Source organism: Lissotriton vulgaris, chromosome 12 (assembly GCF_964263255.1).
Source record: "Lissotriton vulgaris chromosome 12, aLisVul1.2, whole genome shotgun sequence".
Lineage (NCBI taxonomy): Eukaryota > Metazoa > Chordata > Amphibia > Caudata > Salamandridae > Lissotriton > Lissotriton vulgaris.
Window position 1 is genome coordinate 41,706,022 of NC_141700.1, and position 21,883 is coordinate 41,727,904.

Below are 21,883 nucleotides of genomic sequence, written 5' to 3' on the forward strand. Positions count from 1 at the left end.
GTTGGCCTCCTGGAGTCTCCAGGTCCGTCAAGGCTCCTCGTCCGCTTCCTGTCGCTTCCTTCGTCTCCTTCGTTTCACTCTCTCGTCGGTCTCTCTCTGCGTCCTCGCTCCAGGTGTACAAACACACCTCGTCCTTTCTCACTTCCTCTTTTGACGACGGACGTTTGTTCCGTGACTCCTCCCACTCAGCAGCTCCGGGGCAGTTAAAGGGCCAGTCACTATCATCCTCCTGTATCACGGAAAAGTCCTCTCCCGACCCTCGATAGTCCGACTGCTGCGGGATAGAAGAGGGGTTAGTGCAGTCATCGTTCTGAGACAATCTCTCCTGTACATAGTCCGAACCCGGCACGGGGTGCCAGGCCCCAGGCGCCCCGTTACATACCTCCCCCCTAGGACGCTCACGTTCGGGGAGCAGATGTCTATACAAGAAATCAGCACCCACGTTATCAGTCCCCTTCTTGTGCCTCACAGTGAAGGAATACGGCTGGAGGGACAGAAACCAGCGCATCACCCGCGCATTATTGGACTTGTTCCTGGCCATCCACAGGAGTGGGGCATGGTCAGTACACAGGGTAAACGGATGACCTTCCAGGTAGTATGAGAGTTTTTCCATCGCCCACTTAACAGCCAGGCACTCCTTTTCTATCGTGGCATAGCGCAACTCGCGCGGGAACAACTTACGACTAACGTACACTACGGGGTGCTCCCTACCATCCTGGCCTATCTGGGACAGCACAGCCCCAATCCCATATTCAGATGCGTCAGTATGCAGGGTGAATGGTTTCGTGAAATCAGGGGAAGTCAGCACCGGAGTGGAGGTGATTACATGCTTGAGGCGGGAGAAGGCAGCCAACATAGACTCAGTAGGATGGAGGGGCGTGGAAGACTTACCGGGGTGACGCAAGGCGTCCGTAAGGGGTGCAGCTACATGGGAGAACTGGGGTATGAAGCGACGATAATACCCCACCAGACCCAGGAATGCTCTCAGTTGTTTTCTGTTGGCAGGGAAGGGGGTGTCGGCAATCGCTCGGATCTTCTCTATCTGGGGCTCGATAAGCCCATGACCCAATACATAGCCCAAGTATTTCACTCTCTGGTAGGCGACCTTGGATTTCTTTGCATTCACCTTCAGCCCGGCTTTCTCCAGGGCCAAGAATACCTCATGCAGGTGGCGTAGATGATCCGACCAAGACGGGCTATGAATGACGATGTCGTCGAGGTAGGCCGAGGCAAACTGGGACACGTCTTTCAGCACCGTGTTCATGAGCCGCTGAAAGGTGGCCGGGGCTCCATGCAGGCCAAAGGGTAGGACGGTGAATTCATAATGTCCTTCATGAGTACTGAAGGCCGTTTTTCGTCGATCCTCCTCCCTCAAGGGCACTTGCCAATATCCCTTGGTGAGATCGAGCGTCGTTATATATTGGGCATCCCCTAGACGCTCGATGAGTTCGTCGACTCTAGGGAGTGGGTAGGCATCGAAACAGGATATCTCATTCAGGGCTCGGAAGTCCATACAGAACCTGCGGGTTCCATCGGGTTTGGGGATCATTACTATGGGGCTAGACCAATTACTCTTGGACGGGCGAATAACCCCCAGGTCTAGCATGTCCTCCACTTCTTTCTGTATCGCTCTCCTTCTAGATTCGGGCACTCGGTAGGGTCTTATTTTCACCGTTTTCCCAGGAGCCGTGTCGATACTGTGTTCTGCTAGGGTGGTTCTACCTGGTAGGTTGGAGAAGAGCGTGTCATGGTTTAACAACACGGTATGTATATCGTCCTGTTGTTGCTCCGTCAGTTCGTCATTGATCTGTAGTTCCTCTCGGGTGGAGTGTCCAGTTCTTGGGGTAACCACATGTACCTCTGAGGGAGCCGGTCCTAGCCATTTCTTGAGAATATTGATGTGGTAGACCTGCGTCTTGTGTGGCCCCATCTGCAGGCGATAACTGGTGTTCCCTATAGTGCCAACGACTTTGTGGGGGCCTACCCACTCGGCCCGGAACTTCTGGGTAGATGAGGGAAGTAGGATCAAGGCCCAGTCATCTACTCTTAGCCGTCTCCATTTCTTCCCTTTGTCATAACACGTTTTCTGTCGCTGTTGTTGAGTTTCCAGGTGGGAACAGGCCAGGTCTCGCAATTTCCCCAATCTTGACTTCAGACCTTGAGCATACTCTAGGGTGCTAGATGTCTCTTCAGGCAGCTCATTTTCCCAGGCGTCTTTCGTCATTTCCATCAACGATCGCGGTTGTCTCCCATATAATAGCTCAAAGGAGGATACTCCTAGGCTGCTCTGTCTTTGGCCTCGTATGACATATAAAGCCAGGGGCAAGAGGTGGTCCCATTCGGCGCCGCTAACCTCCAGCATTTTCCGCAATGTTGTTTTGAGGGTACGGTTATACCTTTCTACAAGGCCGTCCGTTTGCGGATGATAGGCCGAGGTGCGGATCTGGGTGATGTCGAGGTTTTTACATACTTCTCTCATCAGTTTGGAGACGAAGGGGGTGCCTTGATCCGTCAGGATTTCCTTCGGGAATCCGACTCGACTGAACACCTCAACCATCTTCTCGGCCACTTGTTTGGTGGTGGTGGCAGTTAGGGGGAAGGCCTCCGGAAATCTAGTCGCATAGTCGACCAGGACCAACACATGCTGATACCCCTTTCTCGTCTTTGGGAGGGGGCCAATGATGTCCATGCCAACCCTTTCGAATGGTTTCCCTATGATGGGAAGGGGTTGTAGGGGTACCTGCGGGGGCCGGGTCATGTTTTTCTTCTGACAGATGCTACATTCCTGACAGTACACGGCCGTGTCCTTGTATATGCCTGGCCAGTAGAAATGTCTTAGGATATTTTGAGTAGTCTTTTCCCCTCCCGTGTGTCCCGCTAACAAGTGGCTATGGGCGAAGAAGAGCACTTGATTACGGAAAGGCACGGGTACTAGCAGTTGGGCCTCCTCATTGGGATTTCCTTCCCTGTATAATAGGTCGTTTTTGATGGTAAACCTGGGAAACCTGTCCGGGTCATGCCCTTGTCCCTGATGGGCCTGCTCCCATGCATTCAAAAGAGAGGGGTCGTTTGACTGGGCATATCGGAAGCTCCGGTCTAATAACCATGGTTCCGGGGTGAGCATGGCCGGACAGGGGTCGAGGGGACCATTCGTTGTACCAAGGTTTCTATCTAGACGGTCTGTGTTGTTCCTAAGCAGCGACAGAAACCGGGGGTTGTCAGTGCCAATGATGAGGTCCTCGGGCAAAGAGGATAGCACTCCCACCCTCACTGTCTGGGTGTCCCCTTTTCTAATCTGTATCGGAATGTTGGCCACGGGGTAGGGGCGTACATCACCACGGACACACCTAATGCTTACCATTTGCCTGGGGATATACTGGGAGAGAGTGACATGCTGGGTTTGAATCACTGACTGCCTACACCCTGAATCAAGTAAGGCAGAAATGGAGGTCCCGTTTACCCTGACACTTACTCTGTAGGTGCCTCCCATCTTGGCGGAGAAAAGTACAGGCTTTGGAAGGTAGCCAACTTCCATAGGTTCGTCCGGGGGTCTTCTCTTGGGGCAGTGTCTAGCGATATGCCCCCAGTTCCCACAGTCAAAACACTGTGGCCCCGCATTACCGGTAACCATGGGTTGCCAGGACCTAGGCCTGGCGAGTTCTCCTTGTCTTGGCGGTTTCTTCTCTGGTTTGGGGGGGGGGTCTCGGGGTCTTCTCCTGTTCCCAAGCTGGATTCCGGGGCTGGGCCCTGGCGAAAGAAGAGGCCATGTCGATGGCTTGTGCGGTCGTAAGGTTGTGGTGTTGCCTCAGCCACCTTTGAGTGGGGTAGGGGAGAGCCTCGAGATACTGCTCCAAGTAAATGCGGTCCATAATTTCTTCTTTGGTGCTTACCGTGGGAGTCAGCCACTTGTCAGCAGCCATTCGGAGACGCACGAACAACGTTCGGGGGTTCTCCCCAGGGGCGCCTCTCTCCTTCCGGAACCGCAGGCGATACGCCTCCGCATCCAAGCCCAGGTGTTCCAGGATTACCTTCTTTACCTCCTGATACGAAGTGTCTCCCGTGGGGTTAGCCACCTGGTAGGCGGCCTGTGCTTCCCCCACCAGGAGAGGGGCCAAAAAGAATGGCCATTTCACCACCGGCCATCCGCAGGCCCGGGCGGCGCGCTCAAAATTTAGGAGGAAAGCGTCCGGATCCTCCCCCGGCTGATACTTCTGGAGAGCTATGGCGGCGGACCCATGGGGAATGACTCTCTCAATAGTGCTGCTGGACTGTACAGGATCCACCCAAGGAGCCGGGTCCCTCGCGGCCAATGCCTCCTTCAGCAAGTCTCTGTTGGCTTGGGCTGCGGTCAGCTGCTGTTCGGCTACCCATCCTAGCCTTTCCTGGCCTTTGGCAAGTTGTTCGAGTACAGATTCCATCTTCTGTTGGCAGACGGCTTCTATGCCCGCATTCTCCACCACTGTAAGCGTTTCAGGGCGTGCGGGATTCACAGTGAAGGGCAGCAGACGGGTTTTGGTGATTACGGGTTTTATTGCACTCAAAAGATGATCTGAACAAGTCCTTCTTAAAACGGGGGTTCTCCTGGGGGATCTGCTCCTCGACCTTCGCCTTCTTCGGATCTCTAGCAGGGTCGTCCTCCGATGGCCTGTCAGGCTCCGTCGGGTCGGGGTTGCTTCGGGTTCCGTCTTGACCTCGCTTCCTCCCAGGTATCAAAAGAAAACAAACAAAAGGGCACTCGTGAGAGATGTGCTCGGCAATCCGCCGTATCAGGGAAAAGGGGGTGAGGACTCCAAAAACCACGCGTGCTCCCGCTCTACGGTATCAGGGAAGTGGCGTGAGTGGATAGGATTGGTGCTTGTGAAGGGGAGGGGGTGTACCGGGACCCAGGGAAGTTTCACGGGACAGAATTACCTCCCTTGCGTCCCACCCAACCCCGGAGACGGTTACGCACCTGTACTAGCCACGCACCTCCCCCGGGTGAGTGGCTGGGCGACACGTGGGGTCGTTGGCCTCCTGGCGTCTCCAGGTCCGTCAAGGCTCCTCGTCCGCTTCCTGTCGCTTCCTTCGTCTCCTTCGTTTCACTCACTCGTCGGTCTCTCTCTGCGTCCTCGCTCCAGGTGTACAAACACACCTCGTCCTTTCTCACTTCCTCTTTTGACGACGGACGTTCGTTCCGTGACTCCTCCCACTCAGCAGCTCCGGGGCAGTTAAAGGGCCAGTCACTATCATCCTCCTGTATCATGGAAAAGTCCTCTCCCGACCCTCGATAGTCCGACTGCTGCGGGATAGAAGAGGGGTTAGTGCAGTCATCGTTCTGAGACAATCTCTCCTGTACATAGTCCGAACCCGGCACGGGGTGCCAGGCCCCAGGCGCCCCGTTACATAAACACTTCAAGGGAAGACAAAAGGGCAGGTGATATAGGTGCACCAACAAGCTCTGCGAGCAGTACTGCGAAAAATCCTATTTTGCCAGGTTATTGGAACGGATTCAAATCTTGTGAATAAATTAGTCACAATGGCCTTCTTGTGAAAATAGCAATGAAGTCACCTGTTGGCACGAGACTCATGCGTGGTGTGCTCTGTTGAAGATGAATCAGACCCTCGAACAATTAAAAGCAAAGGCCTGACTCAAAAGATCACCATCTCCCGGTTCGTGGAAATTGAACTATTTTTGAGATCTAATTCCAATCCAATTTCATCACCTGAGGGTTCTTGCTGCGGGTTAAAGGAATACACTTCCTGTTCCAGCTCACACTGGAGCCAGCTGGTTTTCTGCTGCCATGGCCATTTGTCTGGACAAGAAATTGAGGACAGAAATTTACAAAGATTTTGAGTCCGGTTTTTCTCTCTTTTTTGATGCGGACTCGACGCTAAATCCTTTTTTGGTATTTACAAAGGAATGCAAATTACCTTATCCCACCCACCACACCCTAGGTACAATGTTAGCTTAGAATAGGATTAAAAATTGATGGAATTTTGGGCAGTGTCCAGTTGCCCAACCGTGTGCATCAGGAGCAGCTCTGCACCTGCGGATGACTTCCAGAGGGTGGAGTGCCCACGTATGGTACCAGACTTCTGCTAAACATGGCCGCTGGGCACATACAGCAGGCACCCCAGCACTTAATAAAGTTTGAATTACAACTCTGTGATGGGAATTTCACTCACTGAGCTGTCAAAAACAAACACGCCTTGTGTTACAATAGGACGGAAGTCCTCATCCTCAGCTCCACCCCCTCCGCCTGGGACGACTCCTCATGGCCTGCCACACTGGGAGCTGCACCGACACCTACCAACCACGCACGCAACCTAGGGTTCACCCTAGACTTATCGCTATCAATGACCCAAAAAGTCAACGCTGTCTCCTCCTCCTGCTTCAACACCCTCCGCATGCTCCGCAAGATCTACAGATGGATCCCTACCGGAACCAGAAGGATGGTCAGTAGCAGACTGTAATACGGCAACGCCCTCTACGCGGGAACCACGGCAAAACTCCAGAAACGATTACAACGCATTCAGAATGCCTCTGCATGCCTCATCCTCGACATCCCACACCACAGCCACATCACAGCCCACCTGAGAGACCTGCACTGGCTCCCCGTCAACAAGAGGACCACCTTCAAGCTCCTCAGCCACGCTCACAAGGCACTCCCCAACACCGGACCAGCATACCTCAATGAACGACTCACCTTCTACTCCCCGAACCGCCAGCTTCGCTCCGCTGACCTCGCCCTCGCCACCGTTCCACACATCCGCAGAACGACCACAGGCGGCAGATCATTCTTCCACCTCGCCGCCAAGACATGGAACACCCTCCCCATCCACCGGCGGCAGACCCAGGGCCTGCTGACCTTCAGGAGACTTTGCAAGACCTGGCTGTTTGAGCAGTAGCAGCACCTTCCTCCTCCCCCCCCCCCCCCCAGCACCTTGAGAGCCTCACGGGTGAGTAGTGCGCTTTATAAATGTTTGATTGATTGATTGATTCCGTTTTCGTGTTGTTAAGATTCTGTCAAAACAACAATTTTGCATTTATCAAGTTAAAGATTTCAGAACAGAGTTCTTGTGATAAGAAGTTTCATAGCAGGGGTATGAAAAGGTTTGCATTTTTTTCTGCAAAATTTCACAGAGATTTGCAAATATTGCACCAAATGACATATATGGCTTGAAACCTGGTACCCTGCTTAAAAAGTCAGGTGGGATACAGTTAGGAGACTGGTTTCAGCAGAAAATATGACGCTCACAGACATGTTCTTCTTGCACCCGTCTACCATGGGAAAAAATACAATAAACCATATGATGAGATATTTCAGTAATGTTAAAAAGTTAGCAAAAGGCAATCTTCACAAATTTTGCAAACATAATTAAAATTTAACGCTGGGCTAGTTCAAAGTACAGGTTTAAACCTAAGGGTACTGTTGAACATCAGAGAGTAGGTACCGAATCACAGTTCAGACCAAGCATGTTCTCCTGGAACATACAAATTGGACATAAAGTTTAGGCATGAATAAAGGTTTAGGGTGCGCCGCCTCTTCCACTACAGCCATGACCGGCTTGAAAAATCAGGACCGGTCTCTCTTTTGTGAGTACATTTTTCTTTGAAGCCTCTCCTGCCCCCTAGACAGGAGAAAAATCAATGATGGCGCGTCGGCCATGCCAAGTCAACATGGAAGCTCTGTCCACACTTCTGTAATTTTGGGGTGATCTTCAGAAGAAAAAAACATATCTTATGTCCCCTATGAGCTTGGAGATTTGCCCAGCTTGAGTGGGACACCCATAGACATTTTCTCTCAAGGGGCTACATCACAGACAGTGCCCCGAAGGCTCGGCAACGGTGTGCATCCATTTTCTGCACCAAAGATGCACACTTTACAAACAGGGCCTCAGATACTTGTGTGGCCCCTTCTGTAATACAGATAGCACTGGATTCACCTTAAGGGGGCATCCCCTCATTTACATAGGAGTGTGGCCCCCTGAAAATGAGAAAAACACTTTGGTACCGCACCGGATCATGGCTGCAGCAACAGAGGCAAAGAGGCGGTCACTGATTGTGCACCACAAAGAGGTGGCACATTGTCAGTGTTGCCCATGAGAAGATCCTTCTGGAGGGAAGGAGGGGGGTTCCCTGGACTCCTCTCAGATAGCCCCCGCTGGTGGGTGCAGTCATTCACTGCCCCTGACTGCTGGGGAATCTCTGTCCCCTCCTGCGAAGTGAAAGTGGGTGCGACTTGCATTGTGAAAGGCAGACCAGCAGCTTCATCCAGCCAGTCCATCTTGCGCAGCTGTTGAAAGCAGGGGTGCATGAGGAGGGGCCCTGTGCATAAAATATTTGCAGAAGGGCAAGAGGTCATAATGGGGATGATTTTCACCTCTGTTTTCTGAGTGACAGCATAGAAACTTGAGATTTACTCTTCTTGTCTACTTGATGACACTCTGAACCCCTCGGGAAAACACCCCGTTATTCACTGCTACCCATCTATAGTTCTATATGTCCACCGGGAGTGATAGTCTTAAAACTCCGGCATCCAAACACGTTCCTTCAATTTCTAGATGACGCAGTCAACTTGCAGAAGTGAGAAATTTGTAGTACCTTAGGCAACTTGTTTTTTGTTTTTTTTAAATGATTTTTATTGATTTTTATATAAAATCATAGAATATATATTTCACTAATGGTGTTAACTTTACTGGACGACAGTGTCTCAAATATCTCACATTTTGTACTGATGATTTCGCAAAGATTTCTTTTAGTTATGAAGTCCCGTATTTGTAGGTATTTGAAGAAGTCTCTGTTGTTAATTTGATATTTCATTCTTAGTTCCTCAAATGTGTGAAGCCCCGTAGAAGAGCAGAGGTTGCCGAAATGTGTAATTCTGGCTGCTTCCCATTTCTTCATACAGCTATCCCTGAAAATAGCGGGCAGATCTAGATTATCTTTAAAAAGTGTATAGTATGAAACTCGCCCAATATCCATTAGTTTTCTTATTTTTTGCAAAATTTTAAAAGAATGTAGAAGCGGCTTAAATTTTACTTTATTGTGATAGCTGTCATGTAGGTGACACCATAGATATCCAGAGTTTTTTTCACCTAACAATAGGTTATAAATAGATGGTTGCACACCCCGTGATGCTACATTCGCTAATTCAATTGGAAGAAGTTCTTGACTGTTAATCAGGGTTGCTGCCCAATAATAGAACCGCAAATTTGGTAAGCCTACGCCCCCCGTTCCTTTGGTAAAGTAAGGAATTTTAATGCACGTCTTGGTTGGGAATATGACCAAATAAATTTTGAGAAGGTGTGTTCCATTGATTTTAAACAGGAGTCAGGAAATTCTAGGCATATTGCTCTAAATAAATACAGCAATTTAGGGGAAAACGCCATTTTAATGGCGTTTACTCTACCAATCAGGGAAAGGTGCAGGTTATCTAGTCGGTGGGGATCCTTTTGCATTGTCCTTAAAACAGGTTTTACATTGATATCTACCAGATCTTCTAGTTTGGCGGTGATAGAGATCCCCAAATATGTTGCGTTTGGAGTAACTCTCGGGTCGGCAAAAGCCAAATTATCATTAATCACAATTTGGGTTTTACCTTGATTAAGGGCGTATCCGGAAACAGCTCCAAATTTGGTAGCTTCATCAACGATAGCAAGCGTAGTAGGTGCTGGGTTCTTAGTGACGATTGCTATGTCATCAGCATAGGCTAAAGTACCTTAGGCAACTTGTATCCAAATTGTCATCTGACAACATAATTTCTATTTCCCAGAAGAACATGAGAACTGGACACCAGGCGGCAACACAAAAGGAAGCTCGGGCAACTTCACTCTCCCTTTTTAGGCCAGGAAGCGCCCTAGGGTTAAGAACAAGCTTCCGAGGATGTTCTGAGAAGTGATTAAATTCTTGTGAATAAATTATCACAAGGAGCTAAATTACCATCTTGGAAGCACTACAATGAAACCGCTTGTTGGCAGGATGGAGTTGGTCTTGAGCTATGCAGAGCCCAATAGGCAAACTCAGAGTCAGGCCCTTGAACAATGGCTAACGAGTGACTCGAAACCTCACGACCGTCCCATTCTTGGAACTGGAGTTGTTTTTGAGACTCATTTCAGTCTGATTTCATCACCTCAGGGTTCTTCCGGCAGGTTAAACAGGTTTGCCGCCAATCTCCAAAGTTTACTGGAACCAGCCAGTTTTCTGCTTCGTGGCCATCTGTAAGGTCAAGAACAACTAGGGTTGGTGGGACAGCTCCCGAAGCGCATCATTAAGTAACTCCAGTGCACAAGTCCAAAAAAAGAAGTGGGGGGGGCGCTGTCACCGGAAGTGACAATTGCAAAAAACACAGTTGATGGACAGAATGCAGAACAATGTCATACATTCACCCCAGTACAAGGATCTGGGCCTAAATCCATCGTTTTTTTGCACTCCACACCACCCTGGGTTAGACACTGGCTATATGCAAATCAGCTCTGACCCTGTGCCTCATGGGAACAGTCCAGTCCGAACTACCAAGCCATGTCTTTCCCAGACCGGAATCAAGCATCCAAGGACCGGTTTCTGGCTATCAGCCTTCTTCAGCCTGGATAGCTTGACTCCAGTGGTGTGGAGAGCCTGGGACTCACGTCTGAGTATACCCAGCACACTCGGGGTGAAAATTGCAAAAAACACAGTTGATGGACAGAATGTAGAACAATGTCATACATTCACCCCAGTACAAGGATCTGGGCCTAAATCCACCTACAGGAAGTGACATCACAAAAGGTGGATCCGATCTCGTCCCAGAGAGGCCAAAAAGGTGAAGTCCAGCTGTTTGGCAGGGGGAATGGCGTCCACCCTGTAAAATAAGTGGGGGGACGCCATCCACCCGCGTGGTAGCCCAACTCGAGCCCTGAGTAACTCATGCCAACGTGGCCAACAACCACTCCCCAGAGATAATGTTGGCTTTGAATAGAACTGAATATTGTGGAAGATAGGATAGCGTGCAACTTCACGATGGAATGTAAAAAGAGCTGCTCAGAACTGGTAGGGACAGGGGTTAGATTCCAGGGTGAGGAGAGGTCATTGCCTGATTCCAGGATTCCTTGTAGAATTGAGTGACTGGAATTTTGCCCAGGAGGTGTGAAAGACAGAGGACACCTTCAGTAGAGCCACCCCGTAAAGGCTTGCGGTCTTCCATATTAAAAGCCAAGATTCTTTCAACATAGCAATATAGCACAGGATGTAGGAATTCCAATGTAGGAATTTAGTGCACACAGATCTAACAATGATATATGATTCTGTTATTACTACTTATAGATGCAGAGTAAATGTTTAGTTTCAAGTGTATCCTAGAAGGTCACAGTTCAGATGGTGGGTTCTAGTTCAATTTTATCATCGGAAATAGAGTTTGGGGGTGTTTTAGATCCTGGCAGGGGGATCTTGAATACTCCAGGGTGGTGCGGACCTCACCTCAGTGTACTGTTTTTGGCTATATTCTTAGATTTATTTTTATTTTTTTATAAATCATCCAATTGTTTTGCTGTTTGAGAAGATCAGTTTGATACATAATTTGGTTTATGGAGTAGGGGTCAGCATGGTCCAGTATGAATTTAAATGCCACCACACTAGCATTAGGAAGACTGGACAGTGTTAGGTTTGTATGTTTATTTATCCACTTAGCATGTTCAGGAGAGGCCTTTAGCATGTCATAGCATCTGTCACAGAGTTGAGGGTTCTTCTGATGTTGAACTTCCAAATGTGTTGTGGGTCCTATTATTGAGTTCAGAATACAAGTTATAAGTAAACAATAAAAACAGCCTGCTTTTCGTCTTCATTAGAGATACCTTGGGTTTTCTTTTCAATAGATGTCTGGAAAAATTATATTTTTGATTTTCTTTTAAAGAAATGGGTTTATCAACATTTGAACCTAGTATTGCACAGAAAAAAATCAACATTAACAAAAAGTACATAATATATCAATCTTAACATATTACATAATTCTAATCCTCATCTAAGGACTGGAAAAAAGTAATTTGATTTCCTGTAATTATGCAAAATTATGGGAAACTTCACAAGATGCAAATCTGTCGTTTCCTGCAATATTTTAGTATGAAATGCCTCCTGTGTCAATTTTTGGTTTGAGTATGCATTTAAACTAGCGCACCGCGGACAACAACTGTTCGTGTTCTGTTGTTCCTGTGAATCGCTGTAAATTTTTCCCCCAAATTACCATGAATTGTGCCATTAGCAGTAAATGTTTACATCAAATGAAGCATAATCATGTGAAGTGTCATTTGGGGAATTTCGCATAAGAAGCGTAATATGAACTTTCAGAAATGACGTAAATTATGCAAGCGTAATTACAATTTCACCAAGGTCTAAAAAACCATAAACACTTTTCCCAGAGTGGAGATGTCCATCTCCTGCAAGTGTATTCGAAGACACACCATCTGCTGAAGTGGTTCAGCCCTCATCAATGGAGCCTCAAAGTTTGCAAGAGTTTTCACAACACCCAAAGGCTACTATTGATGAAATCTGTTGGCGGGTCTCTTATCTTGATAAATGCGGGTTCGTTTACGAGTCACTTTCGCCCATTTGAGTTCAGCTAAACTGGTTCTGTTTTGTTATATAGTATTTCTTAAGCATAACAAACACCATAGCTTCTTGGCACTGAGTAGTCTCCCAGGCGATGTACTTATATGGCCAAACTCAATAATTGTCCTATCATGCAAGCCAGGAGGAGTGGCTTGTGCTTATGACAAGCTCCAATTCCAAGAATCCGAAGAATACGTAACCAACCCTCCCATTGAAAAATATTTGGATAAGTTCCACTTCCTTTCGACGATGTGGATCTTGGCACGACAACATGTAGCTGAGTTCAATTCCATGCAATTAACAATTAGGTAATTGAATGGCTACCGGCTTCCACAGGACGCACTTAGTAGGTTGACGCCCAAGTCTCACCTGACGACGTGCCAAAGGTAAGTTAACCGGCAGCGGCAAGGAACCCAAGACTGCATCCCTTACAGTTCCTTTAGTCAGGGTTGAGTTGATATGCTGTGATCTCTCCTCACCTTGACAAAGTTACTGTCTCTATCAAAACATCTGGTTTCATCACATTCACCTCTCTCTGACAGCTGAAACATTCCAGTCTCAGCCGGTTTACTGTGGCCAATCGTCCGGCATTGACTCCAGATGCATCTGATCTTGAACTCACTAGAAACCTTTGGCTCTGATGCAACGAGGACATGGAGCCCAGTGCCGTCTCTCTCACTACGAATGTCCCGCTATCTCTGTCTGTCTCTCTGTCTTTCCTCCCTATCCCTCTATCTTTGTCTCTTTCTCCTGCACTCTTTATCTCTCTCTGATGGAACCCAATATTGCAGTCAAAATATTGAAACAACATATTGACAGGTGAGCAAGTCTAGATTTTTTATACCTAGATCCACATATATGTCTACACGCTACATATATCATCAAGGTACGCAGATGTGGAGTTAGGAATAGTAAATATCCACTTCCCTTCCCTATAGGCAGTTATGTTTCGATATTTTGTGGATTGATAGTATGTCTTCGATATTCTTGTTTGGGATATTTTGGGGGGCTCATATTTAGTAGTACATTTATCCGAATGTATATCTCGATCTCTTTTGTTCTCTCTCTCTTTCTGAATGTCTCTCTCTTTGTCTCTGTAAGTGATTGAGATTAATTTAAGCTTTCCATCTATCACTTTGTGTTTACTCTAGTGTCTCGCCCTAAATGGGACGGGTATGCCCAGACATGGGTCTCGTACACATTGTGTCCCTGGAATCGGGCTATACCCGGCTGGTGAGCCCTAACTAAGGCGACACCGGCCCTGGGTTGCTTGTGTTATGGTTCAGGGAGGACCTGCCATAGCAGTTCGGGCTGAACTGATCCCATTGGAACATGGTCAAGACTGATTTGCATGTAGCTGGGTCCCACCTGAGGTGGCATTGTGTGCAAAATAACAATGGACTGGGATGTGGCCCGAGTGATTACCAGTGGCTAAGAATAATTCAAGCATTCGATCTATCACTTTTTAGATACTTTTCAAGAGTCCAGCATAGTTGTAAAGAGATCAGTTAGGTCCATGTAACTGGAACAACGTTCCCTGTTCTATGCATCCATATCTCACACTAATGCATTCTGGGACTATTAGTCTTTCTTTCCTCCCTTGGTCTGAAGATCAGGCCTCGGGATAGTTTTGCTATGCGGAACTTCACGAAGTTACAAAAAAACTCAGCGAAGTTCCACGAGTGGCGGAGAGCGGTGCGAACTGCAGTTTGTGCTGGTGTTCCTGCCGCTCGGGTAGAAATTCTACCCGAGTGCCAGCTCGCGCTCGCAAACTTACCGTTCTCAATCGCGAGCGGGGAAAAAACTCTGCTGCATATCGCGAAGCGGAGTTTTCTGCACTACGCGAGCTCCACGGAGTGCAGAGTAAAGAAAACTCAGCGAATGGAGCAAAGTTCACCACCCAGGCCTACTGAAGATACGAGTTACAGTGGTTTGTGTAGGTCTTCTCCGACATCAAATAATGCTTTTTATGGCATCCACTGTGACAGCCACTGCTTTCTCTGTATTCGTTCTTAACTGGAGCGATGTCTACAGTCAGTGATGCCCTAGTACATTAGTGCCAGTAGGACCACACCCTTGCCAGCCTGTGCAAGATCAGCATGGCAAAGCTGCCCTGTGCCCTCCATGGATGAGCATGGAGCCCTCAGAGCTGTGTTGGCCCATTACATCTTATTTCACGCATAACATTGGCACACTCAACCACTCTGGGGTCATGTGGAGGGCACGGCTGCAGAAACAGCACGCGCATGCTGGCAGCCATTCTGTGTGCCATGTTTCTGATACCCAGAAGCATCAGACTTCAATGACTGGGCTCTCAGTCCCTCAAGATGAGCCTTTCAGAGCCAAGCCCTCGAGTCATTGCATTCCTTCATTGGCACGGAATGATAGACTGGCATGGGGTGGCAAGCCGTGCCACCCCATGCCAGTCTGAACGTTTCTGTCCAGTCCTTTGTGATCTTACATCAGTGTGAGAGACAGACGCTGGGGGCACTGCAGGCTGTTCCATCAGCAGAGTGCCAGGGTGTTGGACAGCGATGCACCCAGGTGTACCCCGCAGCCTTCGTAAAGGGTCCTTACTGCCCCGAAAGATGCTTTGTGGAGGCTGAATCTATAGTCCTGGGGCACACGGCTTTTTACATGCACCCCTAGTAACATCCACTCAGGGGCTCCCCTTTCCAACATGGAGTGCCTAGAAGCAGCTTTATGCGTTGGGGCGTCTCACCCTCCATACATGGGGATCACTGGCCCTTCACTCCAACAATACATTTCCAGCTGGGCTTTCTCAGTCTGCCCTGCTCTGCCAGCTCCCTGGCACTGGAGGCACCCACCTGGATGCCAGCTGCCGTGTGTGCCAGATCAGAGGTTGTTCAATGTGGATCAGAATCATTCAGTCACCTCAAGTGACTGGTCCTACAGACATCTGCAGTAGGTAGAGCCTCCAGCTTACATATAAGGGCCTGGTGCCACTGTCCACACTGCCCAGAATGCCACTGCCATGCCAGCTTATCTAAGGCACCACCTGGGAAGGCACCCCATCTGAATCAGCTAATGCCATGCCGCAGTGTGTAAACCACCGCAGTGTCAGTGCCAGCATTGCCCAAGTATGAAAAGCACCAGAGCCGGGGCAGCTTTCACAATGTCCAGGACACTTAAATTACCATAGTTAGGACAGTAATAAACACATTAAAGCAATAAGTAAATCACCGTGCCCAGCCTACTGTTCCAGGACTTTCTAATTTAAGCATCTTACCCAGACAAGTGTTTCCAGTCTCTGTGTGTAAAGCATCCTAGCCAGACCAGTGTTTACAGTACTCTGTATGTAAAGACTATTACCCAGACCAGTGTTTACATTACTCTGTATGTAAAGAGTCTTACCCAGACCCATGTTTACAGTACTCTCTGTATTAAGCATCCTGGCCAGACCAGTGTTTACAGTACTCTGTATGTAAAGACTATTACCCAGACAAGTGTTTACAGTACGCTGTATGTAAAGACTCTTACCCAGCCCAGTGTTTACAGTACTCTGTATGTAAATAGTCTTACCCAGACAAGTATTTACAATACTCTGTATGTAAGGACTCTTACCCAGACCAGTGTTTACAGTACTCTGTGTGTAAAGCATCCTAGCCAGACCAGTGTTTCCAGTACTCTGTATATAAATACTCTTACCCAGACCAGTGTTTACATTACTCTGTATGTAAAGAGTCTTACCCAGACCCATGTTTACAGTACTCTGTGTGTAAAGAGTCTCACTCAGACCCATGTTTCCAGTACTCTGTTTGTAAAGCATCCTAGCCAGACCAGTGTTTCCAGTACTCTGTATATAAAGAGTCTTGCCCAGACCAGTGTTTACAGTACTCTGTGTGTAAAGACTCTTACCCAGACCAGTGTTTTCAGTACTCTGTATATAAAGAGTCTTACCCAGACCCATGTTTCCAGTACTCTGTGTGTAAAGCATCCTAGCCAGACCAGTGTTTCCAGTACTCTGTATATAAATACTCTTACCCAGACCAGTGTTTACATTACTCTGTATGTAAAGAGTCTTACCCAGACCAGTGTTTACAGTACTCTGTGTGTTAAGCATCCTAGCCAGACCAGTGTTTACAGTACTCTGTATGTAAAGACTCTTACCCAGACAAGTATTTACAGTACTCTGCGTGTAAAGACTCTTACCCAGACCAGTGTTTACAGTACTCTGTATGTTAAGCATCCTAGCCAGACCCGAGTCTACAGTCTCTGTATGTAAAGACTCTTACCCAGGCAAGTGTTTACAGTACTCTGTGTTTAAAGCATCTTAGCCAGACCAGTGTTTACAGTACTCTGGATGTAAAGCGTCTTACCGAGACCCATGTATACAGTACTCTGTATGTAAAGAGTCTTACCCAGCATTAAGTAAAACACTGTGCCCAGGATACTGTTTCCAGGACTTTCTAATTTAAGCATCTTACCAAGACAAGTGTTTATAGCACTCTGTATGTAAAGCATCTTAGCCAGACCAGTGTTTACAGTACTCTGTGTGTAAAGCATCCTAGCCAGACCAGTGTTTACAATACTTTGTGTGTAAAGCATCTTAGCCAGACCAGTGTTTACAGTACTCTGTGTGTAAAGCATCTTACCCAGACAAGTGTTTACTGTACTCTGTATGTTAAGCATCATAGCCAGTCCAGAGTTTACAGTACTCTGTATGTAAAGACTCTTACCCAGGCAAGTGTTTACAGTACTCTGTGTTTAAAGCATCTTAGCCAGACCAGTGTTTACAGTACTCTGTATGTAAGGAGTCTTACCCAGCATTAAGTAAAACACTGTGCCCAGGATACTGTTTCCAGGACTTTCTAATTTAAGCATCTTACCAAGACAAGTGTTTATAGCATTCTGTATGAAAAGCATCTTAGCCAGACCAGTGTTTACAGTACTCTGTGTGTAAAGCATCTTAGCCAGACCAGTGTTTACAGTACTCTGTGTGTAAAGCATCTTACCCAGACCAGTGTTTACAGTACTCTGTGTGTTAGGCATCCTAGCCAGACCAGAGTTTACAGTACTCTGTATATAAAGATTCTTACCCAGGCAAGTGTTTACAGTACTCTGTGTGTAAAGCATCTTAGCCAGACCAATGTTTACAGTACTCTGTGTGTTTCAAGCATCCTAGCCAGATCAGTGTTTACAGTACTCTGTATGTAATGAGTCTTACCCAGACCAGTGTTTACAGTACTCTGTAAGTTAAGCATCCTGTCTGGACCAGTGTTTACAGTACTCTGTATGTAAAGACTCTTACCCAGGCAAGTGTTTACAGTACTCTGTGTGTTAAGCATCCTAGCCAGACCAGAGTTTACAGTACTCCGTATGTAAAGACTCTTACCCAGACCAGTGTTTATAGTACTCTGTGTGTTAAGCATCCTATCCAGACCAGTGTTTAGTATACTCTGAGTGTAAAGACTCTTACCAAGGCCAGTTTTTACTGTACTCTGAGTGTAAAGCATCTTAGCCAGACCAGTGTTTACAGTATCATCAGTGGAAAAAAATAGCACACAATACTTTTACATACACTATCTTTTATATTAAAAAATCAATTAAACAAAACATCCTTTGGGCACAGGTAATTGATGTCGTTTTGTATGAACAAATGCATCTTTTCACAAATGGCCCCAATCTACTGAACCTTTCTTTCAACAAAGATATCATGGGTTCCAGAAATGTCAACTGGTGTGGATGTTGACAAATGTTTCGACCTTCTCATCGGTGTACGTTTGGCCTTCTTCAGCCTGAAGCCAAGCCATTTTAATCTCAATTTATTTTCTCTGAGTAAGATCATATAAACAATAGTTTAGTGTAATTTACAAGTAGATCTGTTTAACAATCGAGCATATAAACATTTATGAAACCAGAAACACCTTTAGCGCTTTGTCAAGAGGCCACTTCTGAGCATATAAGTGTCAGGTCACAATACACCATGAGGTATGAAAGACAGCAAACATGTAAGAGGTGGCACACAGGACAATCGAAAGTACACTGTGTTATATTCAAGACTACACTCCCCAGGCTCAGACTGGCAGCCCAGGCACACTCAGACTCACTTCTAACTCAAAAGTCAACACAATGATTAATATTGGGTTCCCTTGTTCTGACTCTTCGCTATTTGCATAAGTTCACACCCAGCTTAACTTGTTCCTCTATTGCTTTTCCCGATGGTCGGATGCCCGCAGCCCTTCCGATTCTTTACCTGCTATGATTGGTTATTTGTATCCTTTTTGGTAACTTGTATTTCCCGCCCAAGAGCCCCCCTTCTCGGCGCTACAGTGGTCTTCATCTTTGGTTCCTGAGTTGGTTTTGCGGTTCACCGGGGGGGAAGGGGACGGGGGGGGGCTAGTTACGGCGGATGTATGACGTTACAACGCATACATTCACAACGCATACCATTACAACTAAACTTTTACAACGCAGGATCCATTACAACGCATGCGATTACAACGTAGCTGCTATTGCAACGCATGCCATTACAGCGTAAGTATGGGTAAGTATTTTTTTTTTATTAATGGGAATGTAATAGTAGTGTAAGTGTTGGGATAGTGTAGGGGTTAAAATTACTATTTTAACTCCAGGGGGGTGTAATAGTAGGGTAAGTGTTGGATAGTGTAGGAGTTAAAATTACTATTCTAACTCCAGGGGGGCGTTATAGTAGGGTAAGTGTCGGATGGTGTAGGAGTTAAAATGACTATTCTAACTCCAGGGGGGCGTTATAGTAGGGTAAGTGTTGGATAGTGTAGGAGTTAACATTACTATTCTAACTCCAGGGGGGCGTTATAGTAGGGTAAGTGTTAGATGGTGTAGGGATTAAAATTTATTGAAATACTTACCCATACTTACGTTGTAATGCCATGCGTTGTATTAGCAGCTGCGTTGTAATGGCATACGTTGTAATGGATCCTGCATTGTAAAAGTTTTGTTGTAATGGTAGTGCGTTGTTTTAGTTTTGTTGTAATGGCTGTTTCCTGTTACGCTACTTCCTGGACTGTGTTACTTACATGTCTTAGTTCTCTTCAGTTGTGTGACCCCTTAGTAATTCAGGTCTGGATCTTCTGACTACCAACCTGCAGAAGTGTGTGTGTGTGTATATATATATATATTTTTTTTTTTCAATGAAGGCCAGCATGGCCGAAACGCGTTTGTCTGCCAATGGGAGCAGAATAAAATAATTTAATTATAAATCGCGAGTGTGCGCCACGCTTTGTTGTGTCCTTAGTGGTTGGAAATATATATATATATATATCCCTCCCTCCCTCTCCCTCTCTCTTCCTCTCTCTCTCTCTCCCTTCTAAACCCTTTCCCCCTTGGTCTTGGTTTTGTCTTTACCACTCTTGACCTCATTCATGGGGGTGAGTCGGATCCTGGGGCCGGATGGATTGGCCTCAGCAGCCTCATGCTCACACGTCCGACACAATGACAGTGAGTCAATGGTGCCAACCTGCCTAGGAGTGGTAGCTGTTGATGGAAGTCATCTTTTTATGAGATCATGCCTCGTAGACTACCGGAAGGTGACAACATCCTTCGCAAACACATCCAAATACGTGACTTACTCAGTCAGGGCTCAAGTTCCTCCTCCACATTTTTGCGATTGCTCAGTAGTTTTGGGGTTTTGTTCCTGTGGAGATGGGTCTTACAGCTCTTGATGCGTTTCATTGACCATGAGAAGCTCTCATTACAGAAAAGGTTGGAGATCCCTGGTCTAAATATACAGATCTTAGACGTACACAGCATGCCACAGGTCAGTGCACTCAATGTGAACAAACCCACTCGCCTTTTTTGGAGCAGCTATGTCAATGACTGTGTTGCAAAACTTCTCTAAAACTCAAATGTTTTCTAATCGAATGAAATTGCTAGTTAGGCAAAATAAAATATTGTATGCTTCCATTAGTACCACCCCCTTGAGCTCTCTTAAACGCCTTTTAGATGAGGCTGCTGCTATTAAAGCATTGGCTCATGCAACAGACCTGAGGCGCATTGTTGGAAATATGCCAACTTGAGTAACAGGAGATCAAAGTTCTAGATCAGGCCTTGATACTGAAACACATTGTGTGATCTTTGGCACATCAGTTGGTCTCCTTGTGCCTCAGTCACTTATGTGCTAAAAGTGGGAGTATTTGGAAAATGATCTATTGCGGTGCTGCGTAGTATAGAAAAAAGGTGGAGTAGATTATCTTTACAATAGATACAGCCATATTTTATATTGGTAAACCTTTTTGCAGCACTCCTGGCAGAGTTAGTGGTCACCGTGATGGTCCATGCAGCGCCATTATATCATATTTTATTGCAATCCAATTTACTGCTAGAAAGATAATCCCAGATGCAACCCTCAATGTAGCTCCAAGACGTCGGAAGAACTTCCCTCCTCGCCTCCGTCACTTGTGTTAAACTACAACCCACCTATGGTTAATCTACATTCTAGTGCCTCAACCCAGATCATATCATGTTTTCTATACAGCGCTTTATACTGCACCTCTGCTGTTTTGAGGTGCTGTAAACAACACGTAGTATATTTACGCACTTCAAAGTAAAGTTTTCCCCCTCACATCTGATGCCTTAGGAGACGAGACGGCCTGTTTTGTATTTTATTTTGCTTATTTGGACCGGTCGAGTCCGGTTGTAGCCTGTCCTCCTTGGAAACACTTTCTTCCTACGATGTGCAACAAAAGTGAAACAAAACAGCCCGCTTTTCTTTGATATCCTACAACACAACATTCCGAGGCTCTGGCTATCTCTGACTAGCAGGCTGTGCAAAGCTCCACATTTTTCTCGGCAACTCTTGGCGCGGTGCCCCCTGGGAAGGTGCGTTCGCATCCTTCCCGGCTGTGATGATCTGAAGATCTGGGTAACCTTGCGAGAGAGGGTTGAGTGAGCCGCGTGGGCCTCGCGCTGCCCCCGCCAGAGCTCGAGCGGTTTAAAGTGTCCGACAATAACCCCCTCACACACACACACAATACATACACACATGCATACATTGTTCGGAAATTGATTTTAGACCTTCGGTTCTCTAGCTACTGTGTCTGGCTTTATGTGTTGGATGGATATATTGGATATATATATATATATATATATATATATATATATATATATATATATATATATATATATATATATATATATATATATATATATATATATATATATATCAATCAAAAACAAGGAGTTCATGCTACTCCCAAGGACCGGTGCACGCTCGGGTTGTGTGTCGGCTAGAAAGTATCCGCAGACGCGTTTCTGGCTCTTGCCGTTATCAGTGCGGAAAGCCGTCAGTAAAGCGGCACAGTTATTTAACCGGAACTGCCATGT